General features: G+C 30.3%; 1 long non-coding RNA gene across 1 annotated transcript in view; it reads right to left on the bottom strand.

Moving 5' to 3' along the window:
• Positions 1–4158: 4158 nt before the first annotated feature.
• The window catches only part of LOC118600442, a 90681-nt gene continuing 76967 nt past the window's right edge, over positions 4159–17872 (bottom strand). Inside the window, exons 2-3 of the long non-coding RNA XR_004950109.1 lie at positions 7310–7356; positions 4159–4187 (exon numbers count right to left, since the gene is read on the bottom strand). This is a non-coding gene — a long non-coding RNA (uncharacterized LOC118600442). The remainder of the gene's footprint in view (positions 4188–7309; positions 7357–17872) is intronic.

Raw genomic sequence — 17872 nt, 5'->3', positions numbered from 1 at the left:
TCCTTGAACTTATAAGCAGTTATCATGTTTGCCTATTACAAGGTTAATTTATAAAATTTCATTGTTTTTTATATAGCAAAAATTAACAATTGTAATTTGAAATTAAAAACACAATAACATTTATATTAATATCAAGAAAGTGAAATACTTTTGGATTAATGTAACGAAATATAGACAGGATCAATATGATGAAAACTATAAAACTATGATGAGAGAAATATAAGAAGGTCTAAATAAATGGAGAGGTATCACATGTTCATAGATAGGAAGACAATATTTTCGAGATGTCATTTCTTTCCAGTTTGATCTATAGATTCAATTCGATCTTAATCACACTCCGAACAAGTTATGTGGATCTCGACAAACTGATTCTAAGGTTTACATCCAAAATCAAAAGACCCAAAACAGCCACACAGCAGTGAAGAAGAAATTTGGAAAACTAATAATACCAATTACAAGGCTTAATATAAAAGTAATCAATATAGCATAATATTGAATGAGTAAACATATAAGTCTCACAATACATATAAGTTAAATCGTTATGCTGCATGCCTTAAACTTACAGAATGCTATATTTCTACAGCTCAATAAAACTGGAAATAAATATATGCTGTCTCCCTACCAAAAAAATAAATATACAGGTCAATGAAAAGGAAAAGAGCCCAGAATTGGACTCACACGAATAGAGTCAATTTTTTTTTTTTTTTTACAAAGAAACAAAGGTAATGCAATGAGGACAAAATAGGCTTAAAGCAAATAGTATTGAAAAAAATTGGATGTCCATATACGCCCAAATATTAACCTAAACACAAACTTTACATCTGTTAGGAAGGTAATCAAGAAGACTGTAGCAAGCTGGACCTGGCAATTGGTGGCTCCCTAATCCGTCTGCTATGCTTAGAATGTGTGCCGTTTGCCTTCCCCACATTAAAAGCTGCCCAAGGGCACAGCTTTGAGATAGTAATGCGGTGATGAGACCATCTGTGCTGAGTATATGACTGAACCCAGGTAAAGTTTCTATATAAACTTTTATGATTAGGCGGGTGGATGCAGAAAACTACTCATCTTGAGGCTGCTCAAGACAAGTGTCGTAAGTAAGTTCTCTTTCTTATTAAAACTGCCACCTTTGAATCTGGAGTGGTCTGCCTTCATATTTGGTGTCTCCCTGCCCTCTGCCTATGGGGGCTGGAACGGTTTCAAAATACACCCAGGAAGCTCTGAAGGAGGTTGCAACCCAATAACAACTTTCCTAAAAATTAACTCAAAATGGATCACAGATCTATGTGTAAAATGCAAAACTATTGAACTTCTAGAAATAACACAGGAGTCACTAGAGGTGCCGCTGGATTTCATGAATAGCTTTAAGATACAACATGAAAGAGGGTCCGTGAAAAACATAAGTTGACAAGTTAGACCTTATTAAAACTAAGGACGCATGCTCTGCAAAATACACCTAAGAAAATATAAAGACAAATGAACAACTGGGAGAAAATACTTACAAACCATATATCTAATAAAGGACATATTTAAAATATATGATGAACCCTTAAACCTCAAAGATAAAAAATATATTAAAATATAGGCAAAAGATTTAACAGATGCCTCACCAGAGAAGATATTCAGATGTCCAACAAGCATATGAAAAGATGTTTTACATCAAAGATCATTAGGGAAATGTGAATTAATACAACAATAAGATACCAATATATACTCATAATAATGGCAAAATTTTTTTACAAACTGTGACAATACTAAATGCTGGTAAGCATGTGAAGCAACAGATTCATTGCCAGTGGAAATGCAAATGGAACAGTCACTTTGGAATATAGTTTGACGTTTTCTTAAAAAGCTAACATTTTCTTACCATATAATCCGGCAATCTTTCTCCTATGTATTTATCAAAAATAATTAAAAACCTATGTCCAAAAGACCCTGTACACAAATATTTATAGCAGCTTTACTCACAATGTGAAAAATTGGAAGCAACTAAGATGGCCTTCAATAGGTGGATGGATAAACTTTAACATCTATACAATATAACATTATTTCACAATAAAAAAATCTATCAAGCCACAAAAATATGGAGAATTCTTAAATGTATATTTATAAGTGAAATAAGCCAGTCTTTAAGGTATTATTATTTTGGAAAAGGCAACTCTATGGCATTCTGTAAAAGGTAAAACTGTAAAGAATGATGGTTCACATGATTTCATGGGCAGGGGAGAAGGGATGAATACATTGAGTACAGAAGATTTTAGGCTGATGAAACTACTCTGTGTAATAGTGTAATGATTGACTTGTTACACTATATATTTGTCAAAACCCATAGAATCATTCAATACAAAGAGTGAACCTTAATGTAAACTATGGTCTTTAGTCAATAATAATATATCAAATTGGTTCATTATTTATAGCAGATACACCACATTAATGCAAGATGTGAGTAACAGGGAAATCTTTGTGTAAGAAAGTGAGGAGGGTACATGAAATCTCTCGATATTTTTGTTTTTTTCTGTAAATATAAAACTGTTCAAAAATAAAGTCTGTTAATTTAAAAAAAAATTTGAGAAATTTTTAGGTTAAGTGTTCTTTTTTCAGCATAATAAAATCATCAGTTCTATATATGTACAACATTCTTGTAACATAAGATTTTTTTTCTAAAGTGACTCGATACTTAGCTTTTAAGTATTGCCAATAACCTATGTTAATAACAACTAGTATAATACCAGACAAACTAATTGTTATTTTACTGGTGAGAATAATTGTGCCATTAAAGTCTTCCCACTGAGGTTTCTCATTAGAACAAGTTACAGTGCTATAACATTTGCCAATTAGGAACAGATTTATATCCAGATTTATAGTTAATTCCTTAGTAATTCATCAATAATTGATTTACTTAAAATGTTTTTACTCCAAAGAGGCCACACTTTCTATATTCATTAATATAATTCCTCATCCCCATATTTACTTTGTACCTGCATTACTTTGATAAAAATATCTTAAGTTTGTAGAAGTAAAATGCTAACTGGCTTCTATCAGTTCCTGTAATACAGAAGTTGTATATGATGTTTTCATTCATAAATATTTTATCTAGAAATTTCTCTAGGAATCAGAGACTGTCACCTTAATTTTTATAGAAGAGGAAATTTAAGCTCAAAGAAGTAAACTTGTAGGAAGTGGTAGAGTTGAGATTTATATCAAATTCCTTTTGAAACAAGCAAAAATCTATAACATTTCATTATACTGTTATACCCTTTTCCATAAAGGTGAAGAGAAATCTGTACAATTATAGTAATTCTCAGATTACATTCTAAAGTATGAATCAAGAGCTAAAAATGTCTCCAATAAGCAATTCTGACTGCATTATCTCAAATGACCTTCATGAGGAAAAGAGGGACTACCTGGAGAAATTGACTGATTTGCATAAAGAACTCATCATTTCAGACTTTAAACAATCTTCTATAATAGAAAAATAGGAAACTTGATTACCGAAGAAAAAAAAAAGACTGATAAAAGTGGGTACAATGCAGAAATGGTATGAAAAGGCTAAAGACTCAAATAAATCAAGCTTGCAAATATATTACTATTATAAATGAAGAGAGACATAAATGAAGGAAAAGATCATAGTGTATGTGTGATGGATAGCGGAGACCTGCTTTCTCTTTTTTTAATCTAAAAAGTACTAACTGAACAGTAATAATAATAAAACCTATAAGTAACCCACTGATAGATGAATCATAAAGATAATCTAAACAAATTAAATTTAGCTTAAAATCTCTTGGTCCGAATATTCTACTGACGGATTTAGATAATAAAAATTATAGAATTGGTAATCTTTGATAAACCTTGGGAAAAGAAGAGGTGATAAGAAAGCAAAGACCAAAAAATGTTCCAACTTTCTAAAAATAAAAATCAATGGATTTTGAATACCAGAAGTATTCTAAATTAAATGTTTTGGAATTCAGTGTAAATAAATGCTGCTTTGGGGACATTAAAAAATAATAATAAAATAAAGGAAGATCTGCCAAAAAGAATTCCTGAGAAATTTAGGGATTAGAAGTGCTAGTTTGTACAATGATTGGACATGATAATAGAGTTTAATAAGAATGTAATATGTTTAAATATTTATGAGAAAAATCAACATTTCTTACCTCTTAAGGCCTCTTGGACAGAACTTCTGGTAGTTGCTAAGCAAAAAATAAAAAAATAATAATAATTAAAAATGAGGAGTGGAGGAAGATAAAATAGTGTTACATGCTAGGGATTGAATAATCTCTATAATCTCAATACTTGATCACTTTAATCTACTGTCCATTTGTTAGGAAAACATGCCCAAACTAAGAGCCCCCACTGGCCTTTTCATTTCTTAATTAAACAGAAATGAACAATCAAGGATTATCACATATTTGAGAAACACACCAATAAAAAACAGAAAATAAAGTAAGCAAATAAAAATATGTATCAGGAAAGAAGCAATTATAAATAAGAGAACACAAACCAACCTTTTTACAGAAAATAGCACCTCACAGACCTACGTTTAAATAGTAATCTTAGAGCAAGAGAAGAGAGTTCATCAATAAAACAGGAAGAAAAAAACAAAATATAAATAAATGCTTACTAAAACTAAAAACATGCAGAAAAATAAGGAAGTAATTAAGAAAATCTAATAAATCAATTTAGATAACTCAATGACTGACTAGCAGAAATTACAAAGGGGGAAATAAAAACTAAAAAGAGAAAACAATTAAATGATATAAAAAAAAAATCACAGAAATGGAGGATATATGTTTCCAGATTAAAATGACCCACTGAGTTATTCCTTGACAAATTAAGAATGATGATCCTTAGAATGTCACAGTCAGTCACCTAGCAAGTTTATGGAGAAATGTAAGGCTGCTTAATTTATTAGTGTAATATTTTATACTAAAAGGAAGAGACAATTATAAAAATTGCTATGTGAGAGTAAAATAGGGTGCCTATAGTAAAAAACAAATCACATTGACAACAGGTCTTTCTTCAGCAATGATAATTACCAAAAGTAATGTTGAAATTGATCAGACTTGAAGGAAATGTAAGATTTTTGTATAAAACTGTTCTTTTCCTTCTGAGACCCAGATCGTAAGGACGACATATATTTTTTATTTAACAGTTAATTATGTTATTCAGTTTCATATACTCTAATTTCAATTTCTTTTAAAAAAATATTATGTGCACGGAGAGAAGGTGGGCCTGAAGTGCATAAAATTTTAATCAGATTCTTTGGTTCCTGGCACATTACATCATCAGCCAGAACAAGCACACTCTTTGTCATGCTGTTTTTAAATTTTTCTTGTTTTTCTCTTTCTTTTCCATCTCTCACACTGAGAAAAAGAATAGTAGCTTCTGACTTCTGGGACCGACCTTATATTCCCATCTAGGATTTGCTCTTCCTATGCTGAATCTAAACTGTTTTGTGTTTCCAGTAAGGTACTCCATGACTCTGATAGATCAGGACAAAAACAAGATTACCTCAGAATTATTTCTGAACACAGACTAAAACATTGTCACTCAAACTACAGAAATGAACATACATTTTCCTATTTTTTAAAAATAAGTGGCTGCTGCTCTTTTACAACTTTAGCTTTGATTAATTCTTTTTATCTTACAGATTCAATTTATTAAGATAGCCAATGGTAAATTGTCACCTGCTTTCCTGACAGCTTCCAATTCAAAATTGAGCACTCTCCGAAATCACCTAACAAGTGCACAAATGCTATAAATTTATTCAACATCCTCTTACTACAATGCCCCATAGTTCTCTATGATATTTGTTTTTCCTTGTTGCAAAGTGCAATAAACTTAAATTATTTAAGTATAGGTACGTTCTTGTCAGTCTTTGGCTGGGGGCATTGATAATATCACTGCTTTCCCATTTGCACCAACCTATAGTCACCATTTGTATGCATATATTACAATTTAGTTATTCATGTTATCTACAGTAGGTCGCTTCTTACTCTTTGCTACAACAATCACTACTAAAATGAGAACTCCAATAAATGTGTCTTCAGGGCCTATAATAATAGAGACACAAGCAGCTCCATACTCAGGAGTGCTATAGCAAGACTGAAAGATGCTCTATTGTAATATATGCATACAAATGGTGACTATAGGTTGGTGCAAATGGGAAAGCAGTGATATTATAAATGCCTCTAGCCAAAGACTAACAAGATTATATGAAATTAATATAATGTTATATATATTTTTATCTTGATAAAAAAGAATGGAAATCATAAACTGGTTGTCCTATATTAAATAAACACCCAAATTTATGAAAGTTTGTTGAAAGGGAAGAAAACTGTCATTGTACAAATGAAGTCTCAAAATTGCCTTTTCTTTTGACTTTGTGATCACAGAAAAATTTATAATTTATACATAATCACATTTATCAAAACTTCCAGCATTATTTCTATAAATTATTTATAGAGTACTATCCCAACAATAGTCAAATAGGTTTTTTCAAAAACACATAAACTTGTACAATGTTGTAGGTAAATTATATCTCAGTAAAGCTAGAGGGGAAAAAATATAACACACCAAACTTTCACCAAGATAGACTACCATTAGGAGAGTAGAAATAAACCAGTATCAAAATTTAAAATGGTTAAAAATTATAAAGAAAAATTTCTCTGACCGCTAAGATGTTAAATAAGAGATAATAACAAGTGATAGCTAGAAATGTCTCCAAACATTTTTAAATTAAACAGCACAAATTTCAATGACCTATGGGTGAAAACAAAATTAAAAGGGAAACTACAAAACATTTTTAATTCATTTAAAATAAAAATGCATGTCAAATGTGAGAGATTCATTTAAAGCACTGTTTAAATGGCAATATTTAAATTTAAAGGAATTCATTAGGTAAAGAAAAAATATATTTAAAATTAATGATCTAATTATTTTACAGCTACGAAATTACCAAATTCAACAGAATAGTAAAGATAAGGGTAAAAAAAAGTAGTAAGTGGGTAAGTAATAAAGAAAAAGTAATAAAAACAAAACTCTTCTTTAAAAAATAATAGAATAAACTTCTAAAATTATCGCAAAAAAGAAAAAAGTCAGGATATAATGGAAGATGGGGTATCACTTTTGATTCTAAAGATGGGTAAAATTAAGAACAATTTTATGCCAAAATATTCAATAACAGATAAAACTGACACATTACTTAAAAGACACAAGCTACAGAACAGCCATGGGAAGAGATCAAAAATCTAAATAATCTATATAAATAACAATATCAAATAAATTGTATTTTAATTGAAAGGCTTCTTACCTGAGTATTTCAGATTTAAGAGGCTTCCAAGGTGAATTCCACAGCACCTTTAAGGAAGACATAATGTCAGTGTTACCACAATCTTTTTCAGAAAAGCAGAGAAGTAGGAGGTAATAATACTTCCAAACTCAATATATAAAGCTACTATTACCTTAATATAAAAATATGAAAAAAAATTAGCAGAAAACTAAAGATTGCTCTCTCTCATGAACACAGACACACAAAAATACTTAACAAAAATATTAGTAAATATGTACATAAATTATAACACAGTAAAAATGATCCAAAACATTAGCATATTATATCTAGCATATCTATAAAAATAATATTATAACCAAGAAGAATTTATCCTATAAATGGTTCCTTGAACATGTGAATGTAAATCATTACATTAAAAAGGAAAAAAATTGCATACTATTTCAATAGATGCAAAAAAGACATTAGACAAAATTCAAACTGGGAAGAAAAGGGATCCTCCTTAACCTACTGAAAGTCACTGTAAAAAAAATGTATGTGTGATATCAGGTATAATAATAAAAGACTGGAACTTTCTCTTAGGAATAAAGGTGATAATGTCTGATCTCACTATTTCTGCTTAACATTTTACTGGATATTGCAATTTACTAGCCATTGCAATAGAGCAAAAAAGGAAAAAGAAAAAGTCACAAAGCACTGAGGAATATATAAAACTGTCTAGTCACAAAGTTTATGCTAATAAAAAATCCTAAGGAGTCTATAAGAACACTGTTAGAAGTAATAAATTAATTTAGAAAAATGCAGATTACCAGGTGAAAATATAAAAATTAATCTTATTTACACATAATAGCAACAAATGATAACAATTCTAAAAGAAAAAAATAAATAAAATTAAAAAACATGAAATGCTCAGGAATGAATTTCACAAAATATAGGCAATGCACATTAAAAATTATAAAATCTGTCCACAATATGCAAACACAAATAATTAAAGAATTCTTATTCAAGAATATAAACACCAAATAAAAATGGTCCCAAAATTGGAAAGACATTTCACAAAAGGGAAATAAAAATGGCTATTAGAAGAAAAGATGTTCAATAGCATTACCTATCAGTGAAATCTAAACAAACCACAATGAGAACCTTATAGACATTAACTAAAATAGCAAAAATTTTGATGAAGTACAGACAATACCAAGTATTGTTGAGGATGTGATATAATGTGAACTCTAATGCACTGCTAAATAGTGTAACCATTTTGAGAAACAGTTGGCAGTTTCTTAAGTTTTCCTTTAAGATATGAGGCAACTATATTCATAAGTATTCAACCAAGAAAAATGAAACATGTACAAAAAATCTTGTATATGAATGATTATAGCAACTTTTTTCACAATAGGCCATATTCAGAAACAGGTTAAGGGTCCATCAATAGAAGAGAGAACAAACTGTGTTATGCTTCTTTAATGGCATAATATGTAGCCATAAAATACAACAAATGACTGATATACTTGACACTTTCTCAAAAACAAAATGATTAACAAAAGAAGGCAAACACAAAAAAGTACAAACTGGATTATTTCATTTATAAAAAATAATAGAAAGGCAAGACTAAAAAGGCCAGGTGTTGATAGTACTGATGTACTAAACATAGCATGGGTAAATTTACTTTTTAAGGATGATGAAATATTACATACCTTACTTGGCTTTACATATCTGTTAAACCCACTGAACACTTAAAATATGTATATTTTATCATGTTCAAATTAGGTCTTAAAAATATTAGTCTCCTTTTAAATGATTATGACATGGTCCTTAGCCTTTAGGAGGTAACCAATGGAAAACAAACACTTTTACTTCTTCCATGCTTAAATAAGTCATCATAGCAGGGGATAACAAGCTCAAGGCCTGTGGTCCACCTTTAGCCTACAGATGTCTTGATTGGACAGCACAATGTCTAAAAGAATATATTCAAGTGTTTTTAGTTGGAATAGGTTCTTTCTACTTCAACACACTGCCCACAATTTCTTGTTTTTAAACACTTGGCTTCTAATATATATACTACTCTCCTGGCTATTAAAGACATTGGAATATGCAACCTCTGAATTTGGGCAGAATATTTCCATATTATGTCCACTGCCATAATCAGAGGTAGATTCCACCAAATTCCAGAATCTGAACTACCTGTTTTTGTAATGCTACTCACCCTGGCTGCTCACCCTGGACATTTTCACTTAACCTCAGATTGTCCTATATGTTCATCATTACTGAAGCAGATTCTTGGGCAATAGATTTACGTGCTTCATTCAAAAATTCTAAGAAATACATTACTGACTCACTGATTCATCATATAATCATGCATATATTTAAGCCTTCCCATTTTCACATGCTTACTATATAATATTTTAATGTATATTTACTTTATGATACTTTTTGATCCAAAAATTACTCAAAATATAGCGTTAATATGGTCTAATAACTTTATAAAGAAATACTTTTTCATACACCACTCTACATTTTTTTGTTGTGTATAAGTTGTTCTAATGTTAAAAATTTACTGACTTGATTTGTATTGTTTATGATGCTCTTTGACCAAACATAGTAATATTCTTATTTGATACAGCCATGAATATTTTATAAAATTAAGACATTGGTGTCAACTTCTTTTAGAGGAAGAGTTTTCTAAAATAAGACCCACTTTAGCTTCATAGGAGAGTAAATTTTTAAAGATAATTTGAAAGCTATACGTTTCACATCAACAGCTTTCCTATACATTTTAAGAACTGGTGATAATCAATTTTAATGCCTAATGTGGACTACTTTAGATTTATATATTGTTTAGATATAACTGCATATCTTTGGAATATATTAGGAATAGTTACATTAGAGAAATCATGTCTAAATGCCACAATCTTCACTGTGGGGAGAGTCTGTACATTGCTGTAGAATTTCAAAAGTATTCTGTAATATATTTTGTTTCTTTTTCAGACATATTTTGAAGCTCTAAATTACAAGGAGAAAGTCATTAGAGATTCAAGGAGAAATCTTCAATAGAAGTGAGTTTTGGTTTAATAGTGTCTACTTTTACATGACTAGTTATTAGGAGCCCATCAGATTCCCTGGGAAGGCTTCTTGTATTTGTTTGGAATGTTTTCTTTGGACAATGTAAATCTAATTTCTGAAAATGGCTCTCAATATTACTATGACATAGAAATAAGTGAACGAGTAAGCCCAAACTAAAAGCTGTCAGAAGAGAAAACTTCACTGAATTCAATGCTGAAGTGAAAATATTTGTCAGGTCACTTAGGATTTATTTTGGTTTGCTACAGCTAAAAGGTGTTAATTATAAAAATCCATTTACATGTTAGTGCTATCAAAAGTCCTTTTTAACTTGTATGGATTCATTTCCTATTACTTATTTATAAAAATAAGTGCATGAAAGTGGTAATAGACAAATAGGTTATGCAGCATTGAAATTGTCATGGATTGTATTTTCAAGCAAAACAATTTCTCTTTTTAAACATATTTTTTCTGTTACAATCAGTTGAGTCTTAATCAATTCATGTAAAATAAAGCCATCTTTATAACATGAAAGCTAATATTTCCCATTTTATAATAAAACTAATAGATATTTTTACTTAGATTTTATGATACTTTTAATATTTCACAATAATTTTGTCTTAGGGAAAGAGAACATTATTAATAAATGAAATTATAAAGTGCAAATATCATCTTTGACATTAGTCATCACTAAAATAATTTGTTAAGAACTCATGTATTATAAGAACTGATTTCCATAAGAAATATGAGATTTGAAAATTTTACAGAATTAAGACAATAAAAACATTTCTTTAAAAATGTTTCATTTAAATGCATATCAGTTCTAAAGATAATCATAACAATTATTTCCTCATGAATAATAACCCAGATTTCAGCATATAATAATTAATCGCCTTGCCAGTCAATGAAATATATCATGTATTATTTTTATTGCTGAGAAGCTGCTTTTAGTAGTCATAAATGTGTGATTAAGAATAGAAACCCAGAGATAGATTAATGTGAAGCTAATGAAGCTTAACTTTCAGAGCTACTCACTATCAGGGTCCCCTTCCTGGGCTTTAGGAGAAGTTCTAGTATGTGTTCATGTAATCATATATTTTTTTAAAAATTTGCAAGGGTGCTATTTTAACTACAATTGAGTAAAAACTTTATACTTTATAAACAGTCATTTTGCTGGAATGGTTGTGAGCATTTGCGGGATCCAGGAAAGGAGAAGTTGAATTTGTGTTACATTTAGTTAAGGCGTAGAAGATGTGAATGCGGTGACTTCTATGTATAGTTAGAATAAAGCAGCCATCTGGTAGAGATGAGCTCCGCTATGCCAATTTCCCTAGCATCAAAACACAGAGGTGCAGGGGCTGAGAGCATATCATGATATAATTTGCCCATGGTGCCTCACACTGGCTATATGGATGTAGCAGAAGAGAAAGTCTACTATGAACAGAATAAGAAGATAGTTATGAAAATCCTCCCAAACAATGAGCAAAATCAAAAGTAGAGACTTAAATTTAATGCCCAGTCAACTTTTCCTATCGGGAATATTCTTAATAATGCAGTATATGTAATTAACTATAATTATGCATGCACAATATTTTTTCCTTTTACTTTTTCTGATGACAATCATGCAAAAGAGAATTTCTAGTTTGTGTATCCTATATGTGTAGAGGTGCTACAATAAGCAGATTCATGTGTTGAGTCAAATCTCAAAAATAATAAAATTTTGATAAACTACATTAGAGGAAACACCGAATTACCTTTGTATTTCCTCTTTAGAAAATTGTTACACAGTCATGGTTAGATGAGGAAATCTGAAGATTCAAGCCAAAAATATGGGAACAATTATGGATATGTCAGGAGATTAATATTTATTTCTGAATTTTATGATGTTTGTGGTATTAATAAGCAATGTTACTTTATTGTCATTTCATTTCTCAATATAAAGATGTTAAAAGAAACCATCTAATTTATTATTTATAATCTTGTATCCTGTTTTTAAAAGAAACTCTCAAAACTTTAAAAACTTTAGGCCTCAAAACACAATTCTTCCATTAGAAACAATTTTCACATTTGATCAATTAGATCAATAGTTTTAGAAATTATTAATTCTTCCAAAGGAAACAATTGCCATTCTCCTAAATACAAATGTCTGAGAAATTGCATTACTAAGCTTCTTATTTGTCCCAAGTATAGTCCACCATGTAAAACAAAACAAAACAAAATCCACACGATGCTTGTTTCAAGCAGATTTTCCTGTGATTCCTGCTGAGTTAGGGAATGCAGGTATCCAAAATTTCTGTTCAATTGTGAGAATAGCAAAATAAATTTGGGAGAATATTTATTAAAGTTAACAAATGCAGAAATCTCATCATTTTTAAAAAATAAGTTATTTTTTTCTATTTTGAGTAATACATAATGAATGCAAATCTTGTTATACAAAATATCGTAAATTATATGATTTATCTAATCCAAAAAAAATCACCTTTAAATAGATTGTAACTCATTTTGAAAATGGATACCTGTTTTAAAAACACCTCCAAATAGGTTGACTCTAGTTAAATAATTGCGATGCTTAAAAACATTACTGCTCAGTAACTTTTCTTCCCTTTTACTCAATATTCTTTTGTTCCATTAAAACTCCTTTTCTTTACTATACAGTCTATATGGAAAATGTTATTTATTGCCTTTATTAATATTTTGTATTTTATCTTCAGAAATATGTGACAATGAAGAATCTCATCTATAAGCTGAAATAGGAGTAAAATAACTTTTCTCCATATTTTTCTGTTATCATCTTGGTGATGGAACTTAAGATACATTTGAATTTCATAGAATACTTTAAAATGAGTCTATAAAATTTAGCTATAAAAATCAAATACATTCAAATTATCACAAATTTAAAATATAATACTCAAATTGCTATACCGATGCTATAAAGCCTTTCATTTTTCTTTCTTAATTAGTTTAATTATGTGACCAGGTGCCTTAGGTTCAAGCCTTTATTCACCATTCATTTTAATTTATTTTCTTTCCCACTCTAATATTTCTTTAAAAAATAAACTATTTCTTGTGTCAGTATATTTTTGCATTAGGAAAATATTCTGTTGTCAAATAATTGACAATGTTTTATATAATATACATTAGAGATTCTTTGCAAATAAGTGACTCTTGAGGGCCCATAAAACTATGCTTAGCAAGAGGGTCTATGTAAGTTAAGAAGATATTGAATAATAAATGGACCCTGAAAAGTAATATTTCATATTAGAAGGATTTCTACATATAAGGAACTAAGCGGACTACTTATAGTTTTATTTTCTTTGTTCTTAAAATTAATTTTTGGTATGTGGAAAAAGTATTTGAATATTTGAATCACTTCTTTTTTGCAGTGTCATTGAGAAATAATTAACATGTAACATTGCGGAAGTTTAAGGTGGGCAATACAATAATTTAATATATGTATATATTACACAATGATTAGTACGATAAGTTTGGTTAACGTTCATCTCACATAGTTATAAAATTTGTTTTTTTCCTCCTTCTGAACTTTTAAGATTTATTCTCTTATTAGCTTTCAAACATACAAAACCATCTTGATATAGTCATCATATTATACATTACATCCCAGAACTTATCTTGTAATTAGAAATTTATACTTTTGGCTATCTATACTCACATCTTGCTCTTTCTAAAAGCTTCACAAGGAGGAAATAGCTTTCTTCTTATTTTGAAAAAAATATACAGTGTCCAATTTGAAATAATTTATCATATTACCATTTTTTAAAATTCCCTTCCACTAATTTTTCCTCAAAATCTTGCTATATCTTTCCACGCTACTATTGGAGATATTTCATTGCAATCTCTTTGTCCTCTGCTAATCTCTTAAATCAAGGGTCCCCAACCCCTGGGCTGCAGACTGGTATCAGTCTGTGTCCTATTAGGAACTGGGCTGCATGGCAGAATGTAAGCAGAGGGAAACCGAGTGGAGCTTCACCTGTATTTGGAGCTGCTCTCCAGGGCTAGCAGTGCTGCCTCGGCTCCATCTCAGATCATCAGGCATTTGAGTCTCATTAGAGTACCAGTGGTCCCTGGTGCCAAAAAGGTTAGAGACTGCTGCTTTAAATTGTTTTCTTCCTTAGGCCTCTCTTCTAGGTTCTCTTCCCTATTTCTACAAAATCTCTCCATGGCTTGAATTCATGCATAAATCTCAATGAAGAGCAATCTTGTATCTCTAGTTCACTCTTCCTTCTGAGTCTCAGGCATATGCTGGACTGTTTCTTGGGTGTCATTATTGGATACCTCACATCATCACACTCATCATGACCAGCACAGCCCTTTAGCTTTCTCCAGCCATCCAAATTTGAGTGTTTCTGTCATTGCTTGATCAACAAATCTGACACATTAATCATTCATTCTATTATGAAATTGATATAAAATTCTGTCAATCTACATATTTAAATATATCTAAACTTTCTCATGGCTATTTCTCCACAGTTGCCTACCAATATCTTCCACAATGCAGCCAAATTTCCCAATACTCTTGCTTAAAAACTTTAAACAGTTCCCCATTCAATATAGTATACCAAATTTTAAAAATATGGTGTCTTACTCTGTTGGGGCTGCCACAACAAAATACCACTGACTGGGAAATTAAACAACACAAAAGTATTTCACAGTTCTGGAGGCCTATGATCAAGGGCAAATTTGGTTTCTTGTAAGAGCTTTCTTCACTATTTGTATGTAGTCACCTTCTCAGTATATCTTAACATATTTCCATGGCACATGTCCACCAGAGATAGAGTCAGCTCTCTTGTGTCTCTTCTTAAAGGAAATTAATCTTATTGGATCAGGGCTCCAACCTCATGCCCTCATTTAAACATAATTACTTCTTTAGAGACCCATTACCAAACACAGCCACAATGGGGATTGGGGCTTCAACATATAAATTTTAGGGAGACAAACCATTCAGCCTGTAACATTAGACAATAAATCATGAGTTGATTTCTGCTATGTACTCTTTCTTTGTGTGCTAAACTTTTTCAATCTATGCTCGACTGGACTAAATGTTTTAATGTTCATTCTATTTAATGAGTTATTTATTTGTGTTTTGTTTTGTTTTGTTTTTAACACCTGCAATATTCTAGAAAACATTTTCATTATCTGGGGCAACACCTGAAGTGAAACCAAATACTGTTTTTTACTTTCATAAAGCTTTTAATTCTCATGGGGAAAGATTTGTAAATAAATAAGTAGTATCTCTAAAGATATTTCCAAAGCTGGAATATTCTCTATCTCCTTATATCTCTACCTCACCAAAGCCATATTCTCTCATTCTCTCTCTCTCTTTTTCTCTTGAAGCCATATACATTTAATAAGAACTCATTGAATATTGTTTAATACTATACTGCATTTCTTATACAATACTCCTGAAAGTATTTTGCTAGGAACACTAATTATTTGGACTACTAATGGGTGTTATGATGAAAAACATAAAGGTTTGGTAGTCAATACTGAATTTAATAATGTTCAATTTGTTTATTTACTACAGAAGTACTCGAAGCATTTGATAAGAAAATGTGAATTATGGATCATAAAAACATGTGTTTGCTTTTTACAAATGATTTTATTACCTAACCTTTTCTCACAGCATATCTCATAATGGTTAATCTGTATAGCTAACTTTCACTCAATACCCTTACAATCTTTTTCTTTCTCCACAGTCAGATCAGTGATAAGTCTTTCTGTAAGCGTTAATGTTGCACTGTACTCTCAATATCTGTAAGCTAATGAGTGACAAAGTTGTAATACTTCCACAGATCAAAGAATCATGTGGAAGTTCTTTAAACAGAACTATTTTATACTAGCTCATTAATACTTACCATCAAAGGCACATGCAAATGTGAAATCCTATTGTCAAAAGAACTAAATAAATAATCTCATTAAAATTTAACCCAGAGTGCATGTATAAAGAAATAATTAGAGTTTTCATGATAAACATTTTAAGAGGTAATTAGTTCCAATGGGAGGTCTTAAGATTATAATTTTTTTGAAACTTGTTGGCTACTGCAAAAATGCTCATATAAACATAATAAAAAATAACAATAACATCAATATAAAATACCTTGTTAGTTGACCATAATAAATATGAACAATATCATTAAGCTGAATTTCTTGAGATCTGCAATCAATCATGAAGCAAAGAACAATCACAAGAAGTAACAAAGAGTAATTCTGAAAATGTAGATATAAACTATCAGAATAGTTAAGTTGCTTGTTAAATTTCTGGCTGTCTCTATGAAATATGGATTCTGATTCAATAAATCTGAGGAAAGCTTGGATTCTATGTTATTAAAATTCCATTAATAAGGTATTCTGAAGCTTTCCCCACAGTTTTAATGTTTTGTTTTATTCCACAGCACTCTTAGGCCAAAATAAAGACAAAATAGTTTGTTTATTGAGTGGTTACGTCTAAATAACATTAAGTATTTAAGTCCTAAAACTGTAACAATCATTCAAAACTTAATGAATGCAAAGTAAAATGAAAATATGTTTATTTTATTGTTAACTAACATCTATTACTTATTGTGATGTATGTAAACAACTTTTGAGCCTTATAAAATTTCTCAAACTTTGGACACTATCACCCTCATTTTAGGTCTCACATTGATTTTTATGCATCACTTGCCCCTTGTCACAGCAACTATGAAATCAAACTATTGATTCTATGTTTTTATGCTTTAACTTAAATGACTCATATTCAGAATCTGCTTTCTAGAACCCTAGAGTCATGTTGCAATCATAGAGAGGTGTTGGTAGCAAACAAGGTGATACTATAGGTCTCAAAACAACAGGTATTAGAGCAACTGTACTGTGTTTTTAACTTCATTTGCATATGGCCATTAAGTTATATGATTTTAAATTATTACAAACCAACTCTAAAGAACATATATTGCTGCTTAGTTGTAGCATGCAATATAATTTTACTATGCATAAAAACTGACAAATTTTCATGTATTTATTCATCCGTATCGTGTATCACATTCGGTATTTTAAAATATTTCAATTTGTGGATCTTTTTGTCAGATGGACAAAATGTTAGGTTACTGAAGTAGTATAATAGTTATACATGTATAGTGCTGGGGGTCCTCAAGACCATCTTAAGTTTGATGATTTGCTAGTACTCACAGGAATCGGATAAACTGTTATACTCACAGTTATACTCGCAGTTTATTACAGCAAAAAAATAATACAGATTAAAATCAGCAAAGGGAAAAAGCATATGGACATAGTTGAGGAGCAATGAAAAGCAAACTTAAGAGAGTCAGAGAGACAGTGTTTATTTTTCCCAGCAACAATATGTAACAATGTGTGAAGTGTTGCTAACCAAGGAAGAACACCAGGTCATTCTCCTGGATAGTCAAGCCAATAAGCTTTACTGAGAGTGCAAGGGGTCAAGTTGACACAAATTTGCACGAAGGCTTGAATATACAAAAAGAAGGTATTCACCATTAATCACATTATTAGCATAAACTATCT

Source organism: Rousettus aegyptiacus, unplaced genomic scaffold (assembly GCF_014176215.1).
Source record: "Rousettus aegyptiacus isolate mRouAeg1 unplaced genomic scaffold, mRouAeg1.p scaffold_m13_p_3, whole genome shotgun sequence".
NCBI lineage: Eukaryota > Metazoa > Chordata > Mammalia > Chiroptera > Pteropodidae > Rousettus > Rousettus aegyptiacus.
Note: the sequence above shows the minus strand (reverse complement) of the source record. Positions and strands in the feature narration are given on the sequence as shown.